The 21,270-nt window shown below is 35.6% G+C and overlaps 1 protein-coding gene and 1 long non-coding RNA gene across 26 annotated transcripts in view; one reads left to right on the top strand and one right to left on the bottom strand.

The window, feature by feature from the left end:
• LOC144315690 (uncharacterized) overlaps positions 1–21,270 on the top strand; it is a 317,078-nt gene that overhangs the window by 197,458 nt on the left and 98,350 nt on the right. For 3 of the 23 annotated variants that reach the window (XR_013381471.1, XR_013381476.1, XR_013381475.1), the window contains exon 5: positions 12,996–13,114. The exons of the other annotated variants lie outside the window; for them this stretch is intronic. The gene's annotated coding sequence lies outside the window, so the exon portion shown is untranslated. The remainder of the gene's footprint in view (positions 1–12,995; positions 13,115–21,270) is intronic. 23 annotated transcript variants of the gene reach the window in all.
• The window catches only part of LOC144315691 (uncharacterized), a 107,718-nt gene that overhangs the window by 38,419 nt on the left and 48,029 nt on the right, over positions 1–21,270 (bottom strand). The window lies entirely within an intron of this gene.

The raw sequence follows: 21,270 nt of genomic DNA on the forward strand, positions 1-21,270 counted from the left end.
TTTAGCTTGAGCTTTTGAATGACATTTTTATAGAAAAGGTAAAAAGGACCCATCCGTGTTTCCAGTTAAAGAGACTGTCTCACAACTAGAACAATGAAAAAAAAATAGAGTTCTCATGTTACTTTATGAGAAAACAAAAGGCAAAACTTGTCAAGACCTGCTATCCATTGGAAGAAAGACAGTCTCTTCAATAAATGGTGCTGGGAAAATTGGACATCCACATGCAGAAGAATGAAACTAGACCACTCTCTTTCACCATACACAAAGATAAACTCAAAATGGATGAAAGATCTAAATGTGAGACAAGATTCCATCAAAATCCTAGAGAAGAACACAGGCAACACCCTTTTTGAACTCGGCCATAGTAACTTCTTGCAAGATACATCCACAAAGGCAAAAGAAACAAAAGCAAAAATGAACTATTGGGACTTCATCAAGATAAGAAGCTTTTGCACAGCAGAGGATACAGTCAACAAAACTCAAAGACAACCTACAGAATGGGAGAAGATATTTGCAAATGACATATCAGATAAAGGGCTAGTTTCCAAGATCTATAAAGAACTTATTAAACTCAACACCAAAGAAACAAACAATCCAATCATGAAATGGGCAAAAGACATGAACAGAAATCTCACAGAGGAAGACATAGACATGGCCAACATGCATATGAGAAAATGCTCTGCATCACTTGCCATCAGGGAAATACAAATCAAAACCACAATGAGATACCACCTCACACCAGTGAGAATGGGGAAAATTAACAAGGCAGGAAACAACAAATGTTGGAGAGGATGCGGAGAAAAGGGAACCCTCTTACACTGTTGGTGGGAATGTGAACTGGTGCAGCCACTCTGGAAAACTGTGTGGAGGTTCCTCAAACAGTTAAAAATAGACCTGCCCTACGACCCAGCAATTGCACTGTTGGGGATTTACCCCAAAGATACAAATGCAATGAAACGCCGGGACACCTGCACCCCGATGTTTCTAGCAGCAATGGCCACTATAGCCAAACTGTGGAAGGAGCCTCGGTGTCCAACGAAAGATGAATGGATAAAGAAGATGTGGTTTATGTATACAATGGAATATTACTCAGCTATTAGAAATGACAAATACCCACCATTTGCTTCAACGTGGATGGAACTGGAGGTTATTATGCTGAGTGAAGTAAGTCGGTCGGAGAAGGACAAACATTATATGTTCTCATTCATTTGGGGAATATAAATAATAGTGAAAGGGAAAATAAGGGAAGGGAGAAGAAATGTGTGGGAAATATCAGAAAGGGAGACAGAACGTAAAGACTGCTAACTCTGGGAAACGAACTAGGGGTGGTAGAAGGGGAGGAGGGCGGGGGGTGGGAGTGAATGGGTGTCGGGCACTGGGTGTTATTCTGTATGTTAGTAAATTGAACACCAATAAAAAAAAATAAAAAAAAATGTATAAAAAAAAAAAAAAAAAAAAGACCTGCTATCTGTTCTTTATGGTAGCCATATCTGCAATTTTATTATTTGGTTGCTCCTCAAGGAGGTAGTAGAAGAGGATACTCACTCATGCTCTTCACAAATAAATTTGTATTTACCATAAAAATAACTTAAAACCTAGTAAGGATCTCATTTTAAAAAAAGAAAAAGAAAAGAATAATTTCATTTCACTATCTTTTACTTAACATTTTCAGTTCTTTTTTTTTTTAATTTTTTTTTAAATTTTTTTTATTTATTTATGATAGGCACACAGTGAGAGAGAGAGAGAGGGGCAGAGACACAGGCAGAGGGAGAAGCAGGCTCCATGCACCGGGAGCCCGACGTGGGATTCGATCCCAGATCTCCAGGATCGCGCCCTGGACCAAAGGCAGGCGCCAAACCACTGCGCCACCCAGGGATCCCAACATTTTCAGTTCTTGGTTGAGTTTGTATTAGATTAGATCTTTGACTTTAAGAATGATGGTTCTTTTTCTTTTACATATAAGTTGGGAAAACTTGTAATTATTTTAGTGCAAAGTATCTAGACAAAGTTATATGATGTCTCGGTGCTGGGTTAGCTCCGGTGAAGTGGGTACATTACCTTTGGCTAGAAGATCCACCCATTTCAATTCTCCCTGTGACTTTCTTCTTTCTTGTTATGCTACTCATCTTGTCTGTACCAGTGGCTTGCTTTCAGCATCCTAATCAATACTCACTAAGGCTGGGCAGCCCTGGTGGCTCAGCGGTTTAGCGCCGCCTGCAGCCCATGGTGTGATCCTGGAGACTCTGGATGGAGTCCCACGTCAGGCTCCCTGCATGAAGCTTGCTTCTCCCTCTGCCTGTGCCTCTGCCTCTCTCTCTCTCCTCTCTGTGTATTCTCATGAATAAATAAATTAAATCTTTAAAAAAAAAAAAACCTCACTAAGGCTTGATAATAAAGGCTCACAGAGCAACTATCCAAATACAGTCCTCAATATCTGTAGCAGAAAGCCTGAGGTGTCGTTTAAACTTGCCTATATCTGGGTCACCCTACCCCTGGGCCTGTTGAATCAGGTATTATGAATATGAGGTTCCAGATCTCTAAAGTATTTTCCCAGGTGATCCCTACATATCACAGAGTTTGAAAAGCACTGATTCAAACGCTTCCATTACTTGACCTAGTTCACCTTTCATTAAACATGTCCCCATCCATCCAAATCACACACACAGATAAACTCAACAAAAAATTTGCATCCCAATCAAGGACATATAGGTCCAGAAGGAATCATTATAAAAAGGGATTACTTGTGATTTATTCTCAAGTAATTTGAGGAGAATTAAGGGATATTTTTCTAGCATAAGAAATACTTAGGGGGATCCCTGGGTGGCTCAGTGGTTTAGCACCTGCCTTTGGCCCAGGGCGAGATCCTGGAGTCCTGGGATCGAGTCCCGCTTCAGGCTCCCGGCATGGAGCCTGCTTCTCCCTCTGCCTGTGTCTCTGCCCCTCCTCTCTCTATGTCTATCATGAATAAATAAATAAGTAAATCTTTTTAAAAAAAGAAATACTTAGAATTCCTGAAATTATATGATAATTCTCTCTTCTGCCTACACGTAAGATAAACTTTGTGCCATGAAGGCTTCTTAGCTCTTTACACTATTGGTGCAGGTGAATGCAGATAATCACAGGTTGATACGGTGGTTATGTGCATAGTTTAGAGTTACCATGTGAGAGATTTCATAAGCTCTCTTTACTGGTTTGTAATCTTTAAAATGTTGTCAGATCTCAGAAATCCTAAGGATGAGGAATCATATGGAAAATATGATTCAAATGTATGTATATGTAATATATATGTAATATATATTACATATATGTAATTCAAATATAATTTGAAGGCCTTAGTAACAGTCAAAAAGATGTGATTTATAGAAATTTGAAAACAAAACGTAGATACTATACAGTGAAATAATATGGGATATTAGAGTTTCTAGAAGCACCTTGAGGGCTTACATGCAGTTTTATTAAACCATCAGTGAGATAAAGTAGAAAGAGGATGAATTTCAAACATTCAGAATGGCCATTTGAAGACCATTTCTTGAAGTCTATTAGGAAAATAGTTTGTAAAAATTATGAGTCCTTTTTACTGCCAGATTTATCATCCATAAAATGGGAATACATGTGTCTACTTTGTAATTGAGTCTATACTTTTAAAGTTTCATTATTCAAGCAGAACACATAAAATACATAAAATACATATAAAGTAACATATATATATATATATATATATATATATATATATATATATATATATATAAAATGACACACAAATCAAGATATAGCACATTATCAACAGAGGCTTCCCTTGTGCCCCTTCTGGTCATTATCCACACCAAATTTAATCACTACTCAGTTGACAAAGATTTATTTGCTTTTAAATTTAACTAATATAATGGATGGAATAATATATGAACATTTGCAGTTGACTTCTTGGCTCTACATTATGATGAAGATTCATTCATATTCTTATATACAACAGTAGTTCACTTTTTGAAATTGCATACTATGCCATTTTATGAACATACCAATTTACTTTTTATCCATTCTAACAGAGATGAACATTTGAGCTATTTTCAGTTTTTTGTTATGCATAATAGTTGCTAGGAATATTTTTTTATGTCTTTTATTTCTCACATTAATGTATTCTGAAGGATTAGAATTGCTGGGTCAAGGTAGAAATGGTTTGGGACACCTGAGTGGCTCACTCAGTGGTAGAGTGTCTGCCTATGGCTCAGGTCGTGATCCTGGGGTCCTGGGATTGAGTCCTGCATCAAGCATGCTTCTTGCTCTGTCTCTGTCTCTAACCCTTCTCTGTGTGTCTCTCATGAATAAATAAATAAAATCTTAAAAACAGAAATGTTTTCACCTTTAGAAGACACTGTCAAAAAGTTACTAAAAATATACTAACTTACATCCCCATAAATAGAGTTGCAGATGCTCCAAATCCTCACTAATATGTTGAATCATGTTATTATTACTGTCACTGTTTTGTCTATTTTGGTCTCACTTTTAGTTATTCAGGTAAAGGGGTAGTAACATACCATTACAGTTTTAATCTGCATTTCTCTAATGACTGATGATGTAGGTCAACTTTCCAGATTTGAATATTTTGTGAAGTGTCTGTTTAATCCTTTTGCCTGTATTTCTAGTAGTTGTGGTTTTAAAAAACTATTATTGAGATGTAAGAGCTATGTATATAATCTAGGTGTAAGTCCTTGGATAGGTACATGGCATGCGTTATAGACTCTCTCAGTGCCTTTTGAATTTTAAAATCAGTTTGCCAGTTTTACAGAAAAAAATCTTTGGGATACAATTAAGATTACATTCGATTTATGTTTTTAATTAAGGTAATTGATACCATTATAGTCTTCCAATCCATGAAAATAGTGTATTTATCCAAGTGTTTATGTGTTCATTCAACTTTTGTAATTTTATATTCTAGTTTTAGTGTAGAGGTCTTGCTTATTTTCCATTACATTAATAGGTATTTGATTATTTTATTACTCAAAATTATACTATTTCTCTAATTTTTTTGTATCTGATGTTGCTGATATATAGTAATACAGTTGGTCTTGTATATTGTCTTTTATAAATTAATCTTGTTGGGCAGCCTGGGTGGCTTGGCAGTTTAACGCTACCTTCGGCCCACGGCCTGATCCTGGAGACCCAGGATCGTCAGATTCCCTGCATGGAGCCTGCTTCTCCTTCTGCCTGTGTCTCTGCCTCTCTCTGTCTCTCTCTCTCTCTCAGTCTCTCTCTTTCTCTTTCTCTCTGTCTCTAATAAATAAATAAAATCTTTAAAAAATAAAAACAAAAAACTAATAAATTAATCTTGTTAAATGCATATGTTAATTTGAAAAGGTTCTAGATTTTTAAAGATATTCTGCACACTATCTTTTTTGGGAGGTAAAGCAACAGTTGTTTTTGCTTTCCTTTCCACTTCTTATGCATCTGGTTTCTTTTTCTTGCTTGTAGCACTAGCTATCACTCACAGTAGGTTGAATAAAAGTGGTGATATTATCAAAGATTGGGTATCTTTGTTTATTCCAATTCACAGAATAAAGGGTTTCAGTATTTCACCTATTGGAATTAATGTTTGCTCAGATATTTTATTACAATTATTTTTTTAGATTAAGAAAAATTCTTCAAGCTTTCTATATAATTATTATAGCCTCAAGTTTTATATTTTTATCATCTATGCAAACACTTTTTTTGGTATATTTTTTATTGGAGTTCCATTGGCCAACATATAGTATAACACCCAGTGTGCATCCTGAAAGTGCCCCCCTCAGTGCCTGTCACCCAGTCACCCCATCCCCCTGCCTACCTCCCCTTCCACTACCTCTTGTTCATTTCCCAGAGTTAGGAGTCTCTCATGGTTTGACACCCTCTCAAATTTTTCCCACTCATTTTCTCTCCTTTCCCCCATAATCCCTTTCACTATTTTTAATATTCCCCATATGAGTGAACCCATATAATGATTGTCCTTCTTCAGTTGGATTATTTCATTCTGCATAATACACTCCAGGTCCATCCATGTTGAAGCTGGGTATTCGTTGTTTCTAATGGCTGAGTAATATTTCATTGTGTGTGTGTGTGTGTGTGTGTGTGTGTGTGTGTATCACATCTTCTTTATCCATTCATCTTTCCATGGATACAGAGGCTCCTTCCACAGTTTGCACAGTTTGGCTATTGTGGACATTGCTGCTATAAACATTGGGGTGCAGGTGTCCCGCCATTTCACTGCATCTGTATCTTTGGGGTAAATCCCCAGCAGGACAATTGCTGGGTCATAGGGCAGTTCTATTTTTAACTCTTTGAGGAACCTCCATACAGTTTTCCAGAGTGGGTGCACAGTTCACATTCCCACCAACAGTGTATGAGGGTTCCCCTTTCTCCACATCCTCTCCAACATTTGTTGTTTCCTGTCTTGTTAATTTTCACCATTCTCACTGGGGTGAGGTGGTATCTCATTGTGGTTTTGATTTGTATTACCCTGATGGCAAGTGATGCAGAGCATTTTCTCATGTGCTTGTTGGCCATGTCTATGTCTTCCTCTGTGAAATTCTTATTCATGTCTTTTGCCCATTTCATAATTGGATTGTTTGTTTCTTTGCTTTTGAGTTTAATAAGTTCTTTATAGATCTTGGATACTAGCCCTTTTATCCGATATGTCATTTGCAAATATCTTCTCTCATTCTGTAGGTTGTCTTTTAGTTTTGTTGACTGTTTTTTTTGCTGTGCAGAAGCTTTTTATCTTAAGTTCCAATAATTCATTTTTTGCTTTTGCTTCCCTTGCCTTCATGGATGTATCTTGCAAGAAGTTGCTGTGGCCAAGTTCAAAAAGGGTGTTGCCCGTGTTCTCCTCTAGGATTTTGATGAAATCTTGTCTCACATTTAGATCTTTCATCCATTTTGAGTTTATCTTTGTGTATGGTGTAAGAGAACGGTCTAGTTTCATTCTTTTGCACGTGGCTGTCCAATTTTCCCAGCACGATTTATTGAAGAGACTGTCCTTTTTGAGTGGATAGTCTTTCCTGTTTTGTAGAATATTAGTTGACCATAGAGTTGAGGGCCCATTTCTGGGTTCTCTATTCTGTTCCATTGATCTATGTGTCTGTTTTTGTGCCAGTACCACACTATCTTGATGATCACAGCTTTGTACTACAACCTGAAATATGGTATTGTGATGCCCTGGCTCTGTTTTTTTTTTTTTTTTCCCAATATTCCCCTGGCTATTCAGGGTCTTTTCTGACTCCACACGAATCTTAAGATGATTTGTTCCAACTCTGTAAAAAAATTCCATGGTATTTTGATAGGGGTTGCATTGAACCTGTAAATTGCCCTGGGTAGCATTGACATTTTCACAATATTAATTCTTCCAATCCAAGAGTGTGGAATATTTTTCCATCTCTTTGTCTTCCTCAGTTTCTTTCAGAAGTGTTCTGTTGTTTTTAGGGTATAGATCCTTTACCTCTTTGGTTAGGTTTATTCCTAGTTATCTTATGCTTTGGGGTACAATTGTAAATGGGATTGACTCCTTAATTTATCTCTCATCAATCTCATTGTTAGCGTATAGAAATGCCACTAATTTCTGCGCATTGATTTTGTATCCCACCACATTGCTAAACTGCTGTATGAGTTCTAGCAATTTTGGGGTGGAGTCTTTTGGGTTTTCTACATACAGTATCATGTCATCTGCAAAGAGGGAGAGTTTTACTTCTTCTTTGCCAATTTGAATACCTTTTATTTCTTTTTGTTGTCTCATTGCTGAGGCTAGGTCTTCTAGTACTATGTTGAATAGCAGTGGTGAAAGTGGTCATCCCTGTTGTGTTCCTGATCTTAGAAGAAAGGCTCTCAGTTTTTTCCCATTGAGAATTATGTTTGCTGTGGGCTTTTCGTAGATGCAAACACTTTTTAATGTTTTATATTAATGTGGTGAATTGCTTTGAATTTTCTAGCACATACTTAGCATTTTTAATCATATTTCATAAATCAATTCAACATAATAATTACTTTCTATTAAGTTGACTCAACTTTATTAAATGTATTTTTTCTCTTAATCTTTAGTTGTATTTGTAAGATCTACTTTTATAGATACTACAATTTACTTATAATATTAGCTATCTGTAGGTTTGTTTAACTTGTCATTCCTTTATTTTCAAACTTTCTTTTCCTCATAATTTAGAATTGTAAGCCATTTGTAGTAGACTTATTTTTATATCCAGCTTACAATGTTTGTCATATATTTTTATAGTATATTTAAGTTTATTTACAGTATATTAGGTATAATTATTGCTATATCTGAATTGTAGTTACTATTTCAATATTTGTTACCATTTGCCTCATTTTTTGTTCCTCTTTCTTATATTGCCTTAATATTTCATCCTATCCTTGCTTGATACCCCCGTTAAACTGTAACTTAAACATTATGCTGTTTTTTCTTTTAGTGGGTACCCTGAAGACAAGCATGCATCCTTGACTTATTAGAGATTACTTTAAGTTAATACCATGCATCCTTGATTTATTAGAGATTACTTTAAATTAAAACATTATTTAAGATGTTTACCACATCCTAAGTGACGTTTCACCCTATGGACCTTTAGGTCCATTTATTTCTGTGTTTGTCTATTGTTATTAACTGTATAAATTCAATACATTTCAAATTTGCATTTTAAATCCCAGAAGGTATCATTACTATTGTTTAAATAGTGAGTGTTTACTTATATTTACCCACATAATTGCTCCTTTACTTGTTTTTCATCTCTTTCTATATTGCTTTACTTCCCTTGGGAATCCTGTTTCTTCCATGTGAAGAAATTCCCTAGATAAGGTTTTTATTTTTGTGCAGATCTATTCTCAGCAATTACTATTCCTGATTATTCTGTATTTTACCTTCTATTTTGAAATTTATTTTCAATAGGTATTGCATTCTAACTTAACTATTATTTTATTTCTGTGTTTTAAAATTAGCATTCCAGTGCTTTCTGGATTCTGTTGTTTCTGTTGAGATGTCAGTTGTCATATTTTTGTTATGCTTTGAAGGTAAATGTTTTATCTGGCTGATTTCTTAAACTTTTTAATTTATCTTTAGATTTCCAGAAATTTATTCTAATGTGTATAAGTATTTCATTCCCTCAATTTATACTACTTGGTAAGTGTATAGATTCTTCATTCTTTGGCTTTATGTTTCTTAGTTTAGAGAAAATCTTGACAAGTATATTTTCAGGTATTTCGTCTGTTTCAAATATATCCTCTGTTTCTTGGATTGAAATTTCATACATGTTTGATATCTCTATAATGTTTTTTTATCCAATATTCTGTGATTACATTTTATAGTTTTTTTTTGCTTCAATACTGATATTTAGCACTTATGTATCTTACTTTTGGATATTTTATTTTCTGCACTATACATTGTACTGTTAAACTCATATATTGAATTATTAATTGAAATTATTGATTTTTGAAGTTCCAGTTTTCTCATTTGATTGTTTTGTAGATCAGTTATCTTATAGAATTCATATCTTCTGAAATCTGTTTTTGAATGCAAATATCATCATATTAATTTTTGAGTTCATGTCTGAACACTAATATCTTGATTATCCATTAGCCTAAATTTACTGACCATTTTTTTTCATTGAATTTTGATCATTTGTTGTTGTTGTTGTTGTTTTTCCTAGTATGGCTGGCAAAGTTTATTGTTATGCTGTACAATATATGTGAAAAAAATATAGAGGGTCTAAATGTCATTATATTATCTCCAGAGAGGAAGTATGTGAGGTAGAGAATGTTTGGTATGCCCTTATTCTATCTGTCATTAACACCACTTCATATTTCTTCCAAGGTTACAACTAAACTCTAGGGTTTTTGAGAGGAGTGGCTTCTATTTCTTCATGACTTTAAACTAAAAAAAAAAAGAAAAAAAAATCTATTTAGCTTTTTAGTCCCTAAAAACATGTTTTCTGGTTTTTTTTTTTTTTTTGGATGTAACCATATCCATGTGCAATTTAGGTGTCAGCAAATTGCTCAAGGGGAAATTATTTGCAAAATGTTAAACTCATCTTAGAATATTTGCTCTTCAGGATCTTAGCTCCCAAGTTCTGGCTCTTATTCCTTTGCTTTTTTCATACTTTCAAATAGTTATTCATTGCTTTTCATTTCTAGTTCTTGTTATGAGCTTTCATCTAATAATTTCTTCTTAATAGTCCTTCTTCATAGCAAAAGGAGGACATGGTTTATTTATATTTGAATTAATAACATTCACTGTATTCTTCTGCAGGATAGAAACAGCAATTTCCTATTACCAGAAATTTATGAGCTTTGTTATATCTCTACTTATTTACCAACATTTTGCAGTGTAACTGTGTATCATAACACCAGTGTAACTGGTGTTATGATATCTAATCCTGGAAATGTTTAGTTTTTTTTTTTTTCACTACTGCTGAGTTTAAACTTATGTTCATGTTCTTAATAACATTATTTTTCTTCTCTCTAAATTTCTCATTTCAAAATAATTTATATATACTCTATCTTCAAGCTCTATTGTCTATTAGTCAAACACTTCATTTAAGTTATTATATCCTTAGCTTTCATTTGACTGAAATAAAATCAAGGGGCTGATAATTTTTTGTTTTGGAAGACCTAGCACCAACATCATCTTTTGTGAAGAGCCTTCTTTGATATCTAGGCAGAATATTTTTGGTAGAAAAATTGGTGGAATACAGAGCTCTGTATAGGTTGTAATGGAATAGGCCATGTGGTACTAATTGCCACTGTGGTGGACAAAAAGAGCAAAACTAGGACCCCTCACAAATTTTCTAAGAAAAATTCCTAGTTTCTGTTAAGAGCTTTAATTTATGTAGTCTCAGACTCAAATGCCCAGTTCTACAGAAAGGCAAATGCTGTGCTGTGATTATTATTCCCAGCACTGGGGTAAAAATCTACCTCTCTCAGGAGGACTACATCCCCTTACTATAGTTAAGACATTCCTTGGCTGATGCCCCAGTTATTTTGAGGTTATCCTGGTAATAGCTGCATAACAAAGGTAATTCACTGAAGTCCACTTAAGAGAATTACTGGTAAAAGAATAAAACGTTTATCGAAATCAATTCTCTCTGCCCCAAACCTCTCAATTATAACTGTAGCTGTTAAAGAAATTGCTGCTGCTGAATGAATAAAACAGATTTTAAACAGGGATCTCTGAAAGGCCTTCAATTTCAGTCACATGCTGATTACTGGAAAGACTCCCCACCACCTTCACTTTTTGGCACTTGAACTTTCATGTTAAGTTTGAATGTTCATGGAACACAGCAAAGATTGGAAATACAGAAAGTAACAAGGCTTCCTACTCTTTTTTTTTTTTTTAAAGATTTTATTTATTTATTCATGACAGACACAGAGAGAGGCAGAGACACAGGCAGAGGGAGAAGCAGGCTCCATGCAGGGAGCCCGGTGTGGGACTTGATCCTGGGTCTCCAGGGTCACACCCCAGGCTGAAGGCAGCACTAAACCACTGGGCCACTAGGGATGCCCAAGGCTTCCTACTCTTAAATGGGTAAATGTTTTCTCCCTGAGAGAAGCTAGAGCTGTGTGGGGACAAGAACAGTATCTGATACACATCTTTTGTCCATAGAAGGAAAATTAGTAAGTACCCAGTAAATCACTCATGATGAGAATATAATTGAATTGAACTATTATTTTAATATATTTTCTGGGAAACTTCCCTGGATAGAGATCTACACAGAGCACCCAGAGTAGGCCCTGTCCTCAAATAACTGCAATGTAAATGGACTAATAAAATTTATACTTTAAAAGTTAGAGTTCAATATAAAAATATATTTCCTAAGTATTAAGAAACCGTATAAATTCAGATGTGAAGAAGATTGTCCCTTATCTATTGATAGGGAAGATTTCATGGAGGAAGTGAGGACTACCATGGAAAAAGATACTTTAGCCCTCATCAAACTCTGACCAATCTGCTATCCTTTAGTATCCGTATAATACATCAGTGAATTGCAAAAATCTTCCCAGTTTCTCACATACCTCAACCAAGGTCTGTGAAACACCCATCAGACTCTATGTGCTCTGTCAAGTTTATAGTCCTTTGAAGGGCAAGGATAATGTCTATCTGAAGAATGTTGATCTTTAATTTAGAATTCTTGAATTTGTTGTACATGCTTATTTTACACCCTCAGACTGATTATTTAACAGTTTCTGCTCAGGTACCTCATTTGTCAACTTAAAATGACAATATTGAAACTTACCTCATAAGTTTGCTATGAGCATTAAATTAAATAATTCATATAATTCATGGCCTGACTCATTGTGGTTATTTATTAAATGCTATCCATCTTCATTATCATTTTCACGTAATATTTTTGTTTCTTTTTATAAAGTTTCTATTTAAATTCCAGTTAACATACAGTGCAGTATTTTCAGGTTTCAGGTGTACAATATAGTAATTTAACACTTTCATACAACACCTGGTGCTCATGTGCAAGCCTTAATCCCCATCACCTGTATCACCCATCCATCTACTCCCTCTTCCCCTCTGGTAACCATCTGCCTGTTCTCTAGAGTTAAGAGTCTGTTTCTGGTTTGCCTCTCACTCTCTTTTTTCTTCTTTGCTCATTTGCTTTGTTTCTTAATTTCCATTTATGAATGAAATCATGGTATTTGTCTTTTGCTGACTTATTTCACTTAGCATAATACTCTCTAGCTCTATCCATGTCATTGCAAATGGCAAGATTCCAGTCTTTATCATGGCCAAGTAATATTCCATTTTATATACCGCCTCTTTTTTTATCCATTTGTCAGTCAATGGACATTTGAGCTGTTTCCATAATTTGGCTACAGGGGACAGTGCTGCTATAAACATTGGGGGTGCATGTATCTCTTTGAATTAGTATTTTTATATTCTTTGGGTAAAACCTAGTAGTGCAATTGTTAGATCATAGGGTGGTTATATTTTTAACTTTTTGAGGAACTTCCATACTCTTTTCCAGAGTGGCTGCAGCACTTTGCATTCCCATCAACAGGGCAAGAGAGTTCCCCTTTCTCCACAAACTGGAAAATATCTGTTGTTTCTTGTGTGGTTGATTTTAGCCATTCCAGCAGATGTGAGGTAATATCTTTCTATTTTACTTAATTTTTTAAAATTTAAATTCAATTAATTAATATATAATGTATTATTGGTTTCAGAGGTAGAGGTCAGTGATTCATCAGTCTTATATAATACCCAGTGCTCATTACATCGAATGCCCTCCTTAATGTCCATCACTTAGTTACCCCATCCTCACCAACCTCCTCCCCTCCAGCAATTGAATTTCCCTGGTGATCAGTGATGTTGAAGATCTTTCAAGAGTCTGTTGGACATCTTAATGTTTTGTTTGGAAAAACGTCTGTTTGTGTCTTCTGCCCATTTTTAAAATTGGATTACTTGTTTTTGAGGTATTGAGTTGTATAAATTCTTTATGTATTTTGGAGATAAATATATCCAAACCCTTTACCAGGTGTCACTTGCAAATATCTTCTCTGATTCTGTAGGTTGCCTTTTAGTTTTGTTAATTGTTCCCTTTGCTGTGCAGAAGTTTTATTTATTTATCTTTTAGAAGTTTTTTTTTTTTTTAATTTTGATGTAGTCCCAATAGCTTATTTTTTATTTTGTTTCCCTTGCCTTAGGGGACATATCTAGGGCCAATATCAAAGAAGTAACTACCTGTGCTCTCATCAAGGATTTTTATGGTTTCAGGTCTCACATTTAGGTCTTTAATCCATTTTGAATTTATCTTTATGTTTAGTATCAGTAAGTATTCCGGTTTCGTTCTTTCACATATTGCTGTCCAGTTTTCCCAATACCATTTGTCAAAGATATTGTCTTTTCCCCATTGGATTTTCTTTACTACTTTTTCAAACATTACTTAACCGTAGAGTTGTAGGTTAATTTCTGGGTTTTCTATTCTGCTCTGTTGATCTATGTGTCTGTTTTAATGTCAGTACCATACTGTTTTGGTCACTAAAGCTTATTTATTTATTTATTTATTTATTTATTTATTTTTTATTTTGACTAAAGCTTTTTAATACAACTTGAAGTCTGGAATTATGATGCCTCCAGCTTTGCTTTTCTTTTTCAAGGCATTTTCATATAATACTGTATTCCAGTACCATCCATAGCCAATAGAAGAATCTCAATAAATGAACCTCAAATAAATTAACGTGTGAAATGAGAAAGGTTTGGAGCAGATAACAAAGTCACCCTGAGGGCAATAAGGATAAGAACCAAGAAATTAGCATCTCTTTATAAGTTCCTGGAAGGCAAAAGTAGCATCTTATCTTAATTTTCCACACTTATTTCAGCATATTTAGATAACGTATATAGGTAAGTATATAAACTTTGGCAAATCATTAGCTATTTTTTAAAATTTTAGTTCATACTTAACAAATATTCAAAAAATGATAAAATTAGCTCCCATTTATTAAGTACCTATTAAGTACCTCATACTCCTAAGTCCTTTACATATATCCTCACTGCAACTTTTTGAACAAACCACAAAATTAATGGAAAATTGCACTAAAATATATAATCTAAGGAAAGATTATAACAAGGAAGTCTATATAGATATGCAGTCTATGAAACAGCGAAGCTGGTACATGCAAGATAGTTTACAGTTTTATCAGTTTTGGTAACATAGATGTAACATAATTCACAGGCTCATAATATAATAGCTGGATCTTCAGGTAGAATAATTCACATATAAATCCCAACCAGATGAGAATTCTAAAAGGCCAAATTCAGGAAAAAAGAAAATTCTCTTTGCCAGATAGCCCAAAAGAAGTGTGCAAGTGATAGAAGTTACAAGGGTCAGACAATTGGAAGTGTAGGCATTTATCTCTAGTCTGCTGGGAGATACAGATAATCCAGGTGTGAAAACCTGGTGTTCAGAGGTAAGAAATCTGCTTTCTAGGCATGAGGCTACCAGTTAAAACCAAAGGCACTATGGGAACTTGGTTTCTTTAGATTTCCAATAAGTTCTCCATCACCAAAAATTCAATTTCAAAGAAACTTTGTGGAGAAATTCAATACAAAGACTCAATCAAGGCACTGGGGAACTGGGGGAAAACTCCAAAGCAAAATAAATAGGGCCAGCTGAAGAAGAGGGAGAGATTTGCATTTCTACTCCTCATGGTCTAGTCAGGGAGATGAAACAGGTCCTGTGAAAGGGGTTGAAGCCTCCAGAAATAAGAACCAAAATGATTTTAATCTCATATATGGAAAACTTCTAGTTATAATTTTAGCACCTATGTCCTAATCCCATGTTAATTCTGCCTATAGCACATCTATGTGACAGAAATTGATAAGGGGACTGATAATACTTAATTATTAGTTATCAAGCTTAATCATTAAAGGACATGCCAATCTCGACTTATTGCCAGTGATATTTCTTAAGATTTTTAATATAATTGGATACAGATGACAAAAAGAACAAAATATAAAATAAGCAAGCTAATGGGCAGCTTAACTGGTGGCTCACCGGTTTAGCCCTGCCTTCAGCCCAGGGAGTGATCCTGGAGACCTGGGATCGAGTCCCACCTCAGGCTCCCTGCATGGAGCCTGCTTCTCCCTCTGCCTGTGTCTCTGCCTCTCTCTCTGTGTCTCTCATGAATAAATAAATAAAAATCTTAAAAAAAATAAGCAAGCTAAAACAAACCAATCTACTGAGCATCTGATGGGAAACCCAAGCACTTACCTTGTTACCTCTACTTGGTTATCTCTTAGATTTTAAACAAAGGTTTTTGTTTTGTCTTGTTTTGTTTTTTAAACTCTTTGGCCTTCTATTTCCTTATCTGTTTAGCGAACTATTACATAATATTTATAATATAATCAGAATTCTTCTCAGAGTTTTACAGAATGTAGCTTATTTTGTACTCCCTAAAGACCTAGATGTAAGTAACATGATTATCTCCATTTTACAAGGGACAAAACTGACCAGAGAGGATAAATTATTAACCTAGATTACATATCTAGTCATTGGCAGACTGGTGATTGAGCCCAGAGGGTAATCTTTACCATTCTCACTTTCTACTTTATGCTTTATTTGTACATTTATTTGTATCTACAGAGCTTACACAATTTTTAGCCTATCTTAAAATGATCCAAGAAGCAGATGTCAAGGCAAGATTTATTGTGCAAGGATTTTATTGGGGATGCCTGCATGAGGGGAAAATGGGAGAGAGCCAGGAAAGGCTGTGAGGACTATAAAACTATGATACAAATCAGATCCCAAGTAAAGTACAGAGGGAGTGATCCTAGAGTGCCATGCCATCCACAGAATGTGGGCATAGCCATTAGGGGAGCCCTACGTTTCCCCCAAAATAGGTCAGCCCTCAGTGTAGCCCTGCTGAAGTATGGTCTTTTAGCAAATACAGACATTGACTCCAAAGTGAGGCCCTTGATCAGCTATATCCCTAGAGGTGGAAGTCTGTGAGAGGAAGAGAATGAATTTTCATGGCTGCCACATAGTTTAATTATACATAATTTTATTGCCTTTAAATTATTTCCTACATATTAATCTTATTAATCTTGGTGAGGACAGAAACACAGAAAATGGTAAACACATAGCAGGTGGTGAATAATATTTCTTGTTCTTTTTATGTGATCCCTCTGAATATTTTTTTAATGGAATAGACTATTTAAGACAATAATTTCCATTGTTAATCTTAAATGGCCATATTAGAACCATTTAATATTATTTCATATTACAACTTTTCATCGAATAGCAGGCAAGTAGAGAGGTTCCCTGTGCAAAATTCTGTTTTCAAACTTTAAAGACTCCTTTTGAGATCACAGAGAAATTAGAGATTATTTGTCACTAAATGCCACCTTTAACAAAGGAAAGAGCTAGGTTAAATGAAAGAGATTACATGATTTTCACAGCATCACACTGTGAACTAGTTTTAAAGCTAAAACACAAGCTTCATGTCTGGCTTCCCATCCCAGAAGTACATTGTCATGCTGCCTCCTTTCCATGCCAGCTATCTTACTTTTTTATCTCTGACACACAAGATCCTGATTCCTGGATTGAAACCTATGCATCCCCCACACCTGTGCTTTAGCAGAGCAATCAAGCTCGACATCATTAACCATTAACCTTTCTGTTTGCCTGATAGAGGAGATGAGAGAGGATAGCAAGCAATGAGCCCTTGGGGTGCTGGAGCAGTGCCAATGCAATTATGCTCCTCTGGCTCTCTGGGCTGGTGGCTGGGGCGGAGGTGGACAAGAAGGGTAGATGAAGCATCCCTGCATGAAGAATTCAGTCATCTACCAGTTAACTAGGGATGGCAATGTGACAGTCAGTGTATTCAGTTCAGCCGGTGACCCTTTGGAGGGGAGGAGAGAGGGATTGAGTCCTGAAAAGCCCAACAGATGAGGGCGGCTTCCCTGCACCCCACACAGATAGCAGCCCTCCGCCTGTCGCTCCTGATTACTGTGTGCAGTTCTGTGTGCATGATTAAATAGTGATGGCAAGGCTGCCTCTTCCATAATCACATCTCCTGACCTCTTGACGGGGTGGCAACGATTGCAGATGGAGTCCCACAAACGCATAACAAGCTTTTTTTTTTTATTTCATGTAATGTTATCTCCTATGGATATATAGTTTAATCATCTTCTTTTTTTCCATTATATAAAATTCAACTGAAAAATTTGAATGACTTCTTATTCTACACCTCTGTTTTCACATACTGAAACCAATATCTCTGTTCTCAATACAGAGTCTAATGATACATTCAAATCCATGAAAATAATGATATTTCCTGAGATTTCTGACTTGTTCTAAGAACAGATTTTTGAAATACATACATATATATAATATATATATATATTTGTCTGCACTCAGTGTCTGCACTGAGTGTGTCTGCACTGCATATATATATATATATATATATATATATTTGTCTGCATTTAACATGTATAAAACTGAAATGAGATGTAAGAGCAGAAAGGATAGAAGAAATGAAATAGAATATCATAAAGTATTAAGCTAAATATGAAGACTCAAAATGTATAGTGGTAAGCATTAATGATAATGTTATAACATTAGTATTTGTCATATGTATAAAGCTTAGAAATGTTACAGCCATTTCCCTTAAGACTCTTTTCCTCACTACAGCTTCTGGAGATGAGCAGAGCAAAAATTATTATTTCTGAACTAAAGATAAACATGTTCTTAGAGTGAGATGGTTTGTATAATTTCATGTAACTAAAACATGACAGACATGGGGAAGGACTGTAGTTGTTTGATACCTAATAATATATGTCATGGGCAATAACAGAATTCTTATCAGCTAGAGTTATCAGAATCTTTCTTTTTGATGTTGGGAGTTGAGGAAGTAAAATAAATCAACAGAAATTTACCAAGTACTTTTACTCTGGGTCCATTACTGCACTGAGAGCACTGCAGCACATAAGAAAGAGAAAAAAAAACATGCAGAGGATCTCCACTGGTCTTCGCTGAGGTAACTCCCCATGCAGGGCATGCTGATAGGCCATTTTCCTAGAGGTGGTAAATCAATTACCCTAATGTCCTTGAAGGCCAGATCACGAAGCTTTCCTTGACAATTCCAGAAGCTTCTGATAGAATATTTTAAAGGCATAAAATTTGAATTTCCAAGGGTTCTAGTGAGACTCTAACTAAATCCCATGATACAATTAGGAAGGGAAAAAGAGAAAATGATTTATCCTTCAATGCTAGGTTTGTAGTTAGAACTCTTTGGTGCTATAGAAATCCAGATAATCCTTTGTTTTATATTCAATAAATGTCTCATATAAGATATGTGACATTGATTGGATGTGAAACAATAGGTGAAATTTAGGTAAGTAGGAAATAAAAGCATTTCAAGAGAGGAAACTGTGTGTCAGTGACAAGTTTTTGGTGTCTTCTGTGTGCCCAATAGAATTTTCTACTGGATTTGGGAAACTATTTGGATGAAAGAATTTTAGAGAAAGAAATCTGCTAAGGAAAAAATATCTGCTAAGATAGTGAAGCATCACTTCTTACCACTGAGATCAGAAATCCAAATGTTTCATCCTTTTAAAATATTCTATAGTAAGTTTGAGGAATTGTCAAGGAATATCATTGCAATCTAACCTATCAGATAGTTAGGACTGATAATCAACTCAACACATCAGAGAGAATGACCTAAAGAGTGTGTACTTGCCTGTGTCGGGAGTTACCTCAGTAATGCCCAAAGGAGAGAGCAAACCTCAATACTAGGGTCATGCTTGTTTCATATTTTCATATTTCTATATATGATTATTTCTTCTAAAATAAAGCCACAGAGAGAAAACAAGGCAGGATAGAATACTAGTCCCACTATTTAATACCAAAAATAAAAATTGTGTAATTGGCATATATTTGTTTGAAAAGCATCTCACTGTGCACTGTTCACTCACCAACCTGTCTAGATTAGGTGCCGAAGGTGTTCCACACAACCTTCCCCCAACTGCAGAAACCATAATCTCCTTTTATACCCTGTAAAGAATGATGAACAAATTATTGCCTGGATGGCTCTTTGGGATTTTTGGAAAAAGCTACTAGAGTGAAAAATCAGTGGTATATGATCCAGTAATACTAGCTACTTACAGAATTTTAGCCAAACTGAGATCTCTTTTGATCTTAGTAAATGCTGGTGTTAGAGAAATGATCTTTAACAAATTTTCCAGCTCTAATGCTTTATAATGTTACAGGAGATATGAGAGTTCCAAATGAGTGAATAAATGTAAATGTGCTTTGAATACCAAAATATATTTGATAAGTGAAGGTCATGAAAATCATCCATGAAGTGCATTCACAATATCCTGAAAGTAACAGCATCCTAGGAGAAGAATGACCAGAAACATTGTTGCTTGCTGATCATTTGCTCTTTAGCCTCTGGCATTTGACCTGCTTAGACAAGCAGATTGCTTATTTTGCTGCTCTGTCTTCCAAACTTGGGGGATTGATCTCAATGCTGAGACCTTGTAGGGCCACTGAGCTCCATCTCCAGATAGACTAGAGCAGGAGCTTTTTGACAAATCACCTCCAACCATGGAAATTAGAGAGCCACCCTCAGATTGATTTACTTTTCCAAGACAAAACTGAAAATTCAAGCACTGTGTCCCCATGCCACAATACATTCTGCTTCCTTCCTTCCTATTTGTTTCTGTTTTGCCTGTTATTTCCATCATTATGGAGCAAGGCTGACAATGCGGGCATAGTGCCAGCTCCCATTGCTCCCTGATGCTCTGATGGGCTTTGGATATATGCACATGTTGAGGTGACATTTAAATGATGTTTGTGTGTTGCACAGTCAGAAAAACATTTCCACACTGGCTCCTTTGATCTCCTAAAAGCCAGCTATCATAATACAAGAGGATTTTTTAATAGATATAAATAAATCCAGGTGGCTCCAGCCTACCCCGTGGGGCCTCATGTAGCTCCACTGGCTTATCCAGGTTTGCCTTGCTCCAGATTTTAATAGTCACAATTATCACTTTTCAAGTAGGATTGAATTACAACCACAAAATTTGAAACAAACAAATAAATCCGCTTTCTACTAAGATGGCAGAGTCAGTGTTTGGGTTAAAAAAGAAAAGTAAAGGGGAATCACAGTTTCTCTCATCAGAAAAATCAAGGGAGGAACACCTGGGTGGCTCAGTCGGTTAAACATCTGACTCTTGATTTTAGCTCAGGTCTTGATTACGGGGTCATGAGTTTAAGCCCCACATTGGGCTCCATGCATGGAGCCTACTTAAAGAAAAGAAAAGAAAAATGAAGGGAAATCATAGTTTCTCTCATCAGAAAAAGTCATGGATTATATTAGGAGCTCTGAGGCAAAATAAAAGATGTGCTTGACTTTAGCTTGAACCTGTTTCAAACTAGAGATAGCAACAAGTTGTAAATACTTTGCAGGTTGCCAAATTTATTTGAAGCAAATTGGAAGTGGGGATAACTCAAGGGGGTCCAAAACTCAGAGAAGACTTCACAAAGTCTTTGACCTGGAGAGAAAGAGCATTTTTAGCAGAGCAGAATCCGTATGAGAAAAAGAAAGCAGACAAAAGCATGACATATTCTGAAAGTTGTGGAAAGAACATATGGTAGAGTATGTATTGCATGAGGTGAGGGTGAATAGAGAAGAGGTAAAATAAACTAGAAGGGGATGTTTGGAGTCAGATTGAGAAATGACAAGGACCTTAATTAAAGATGACAATGAGGCTACAGATGACAAAAGAGTGACCTACCT

This window comes from Canis aureus, chromosome 6 (assembly GCF_053574225.1).
Source record: "Canis aureus isolate CA01 chromosome 6, VMU_Caureus_v.1.0, whole genome shotgun sequence".
Lineage (NCBI taxonomy): Eukaryota > Metazoa > Chordata > Mammalia > Carnivora > Canidae > Canis > Canis aureus.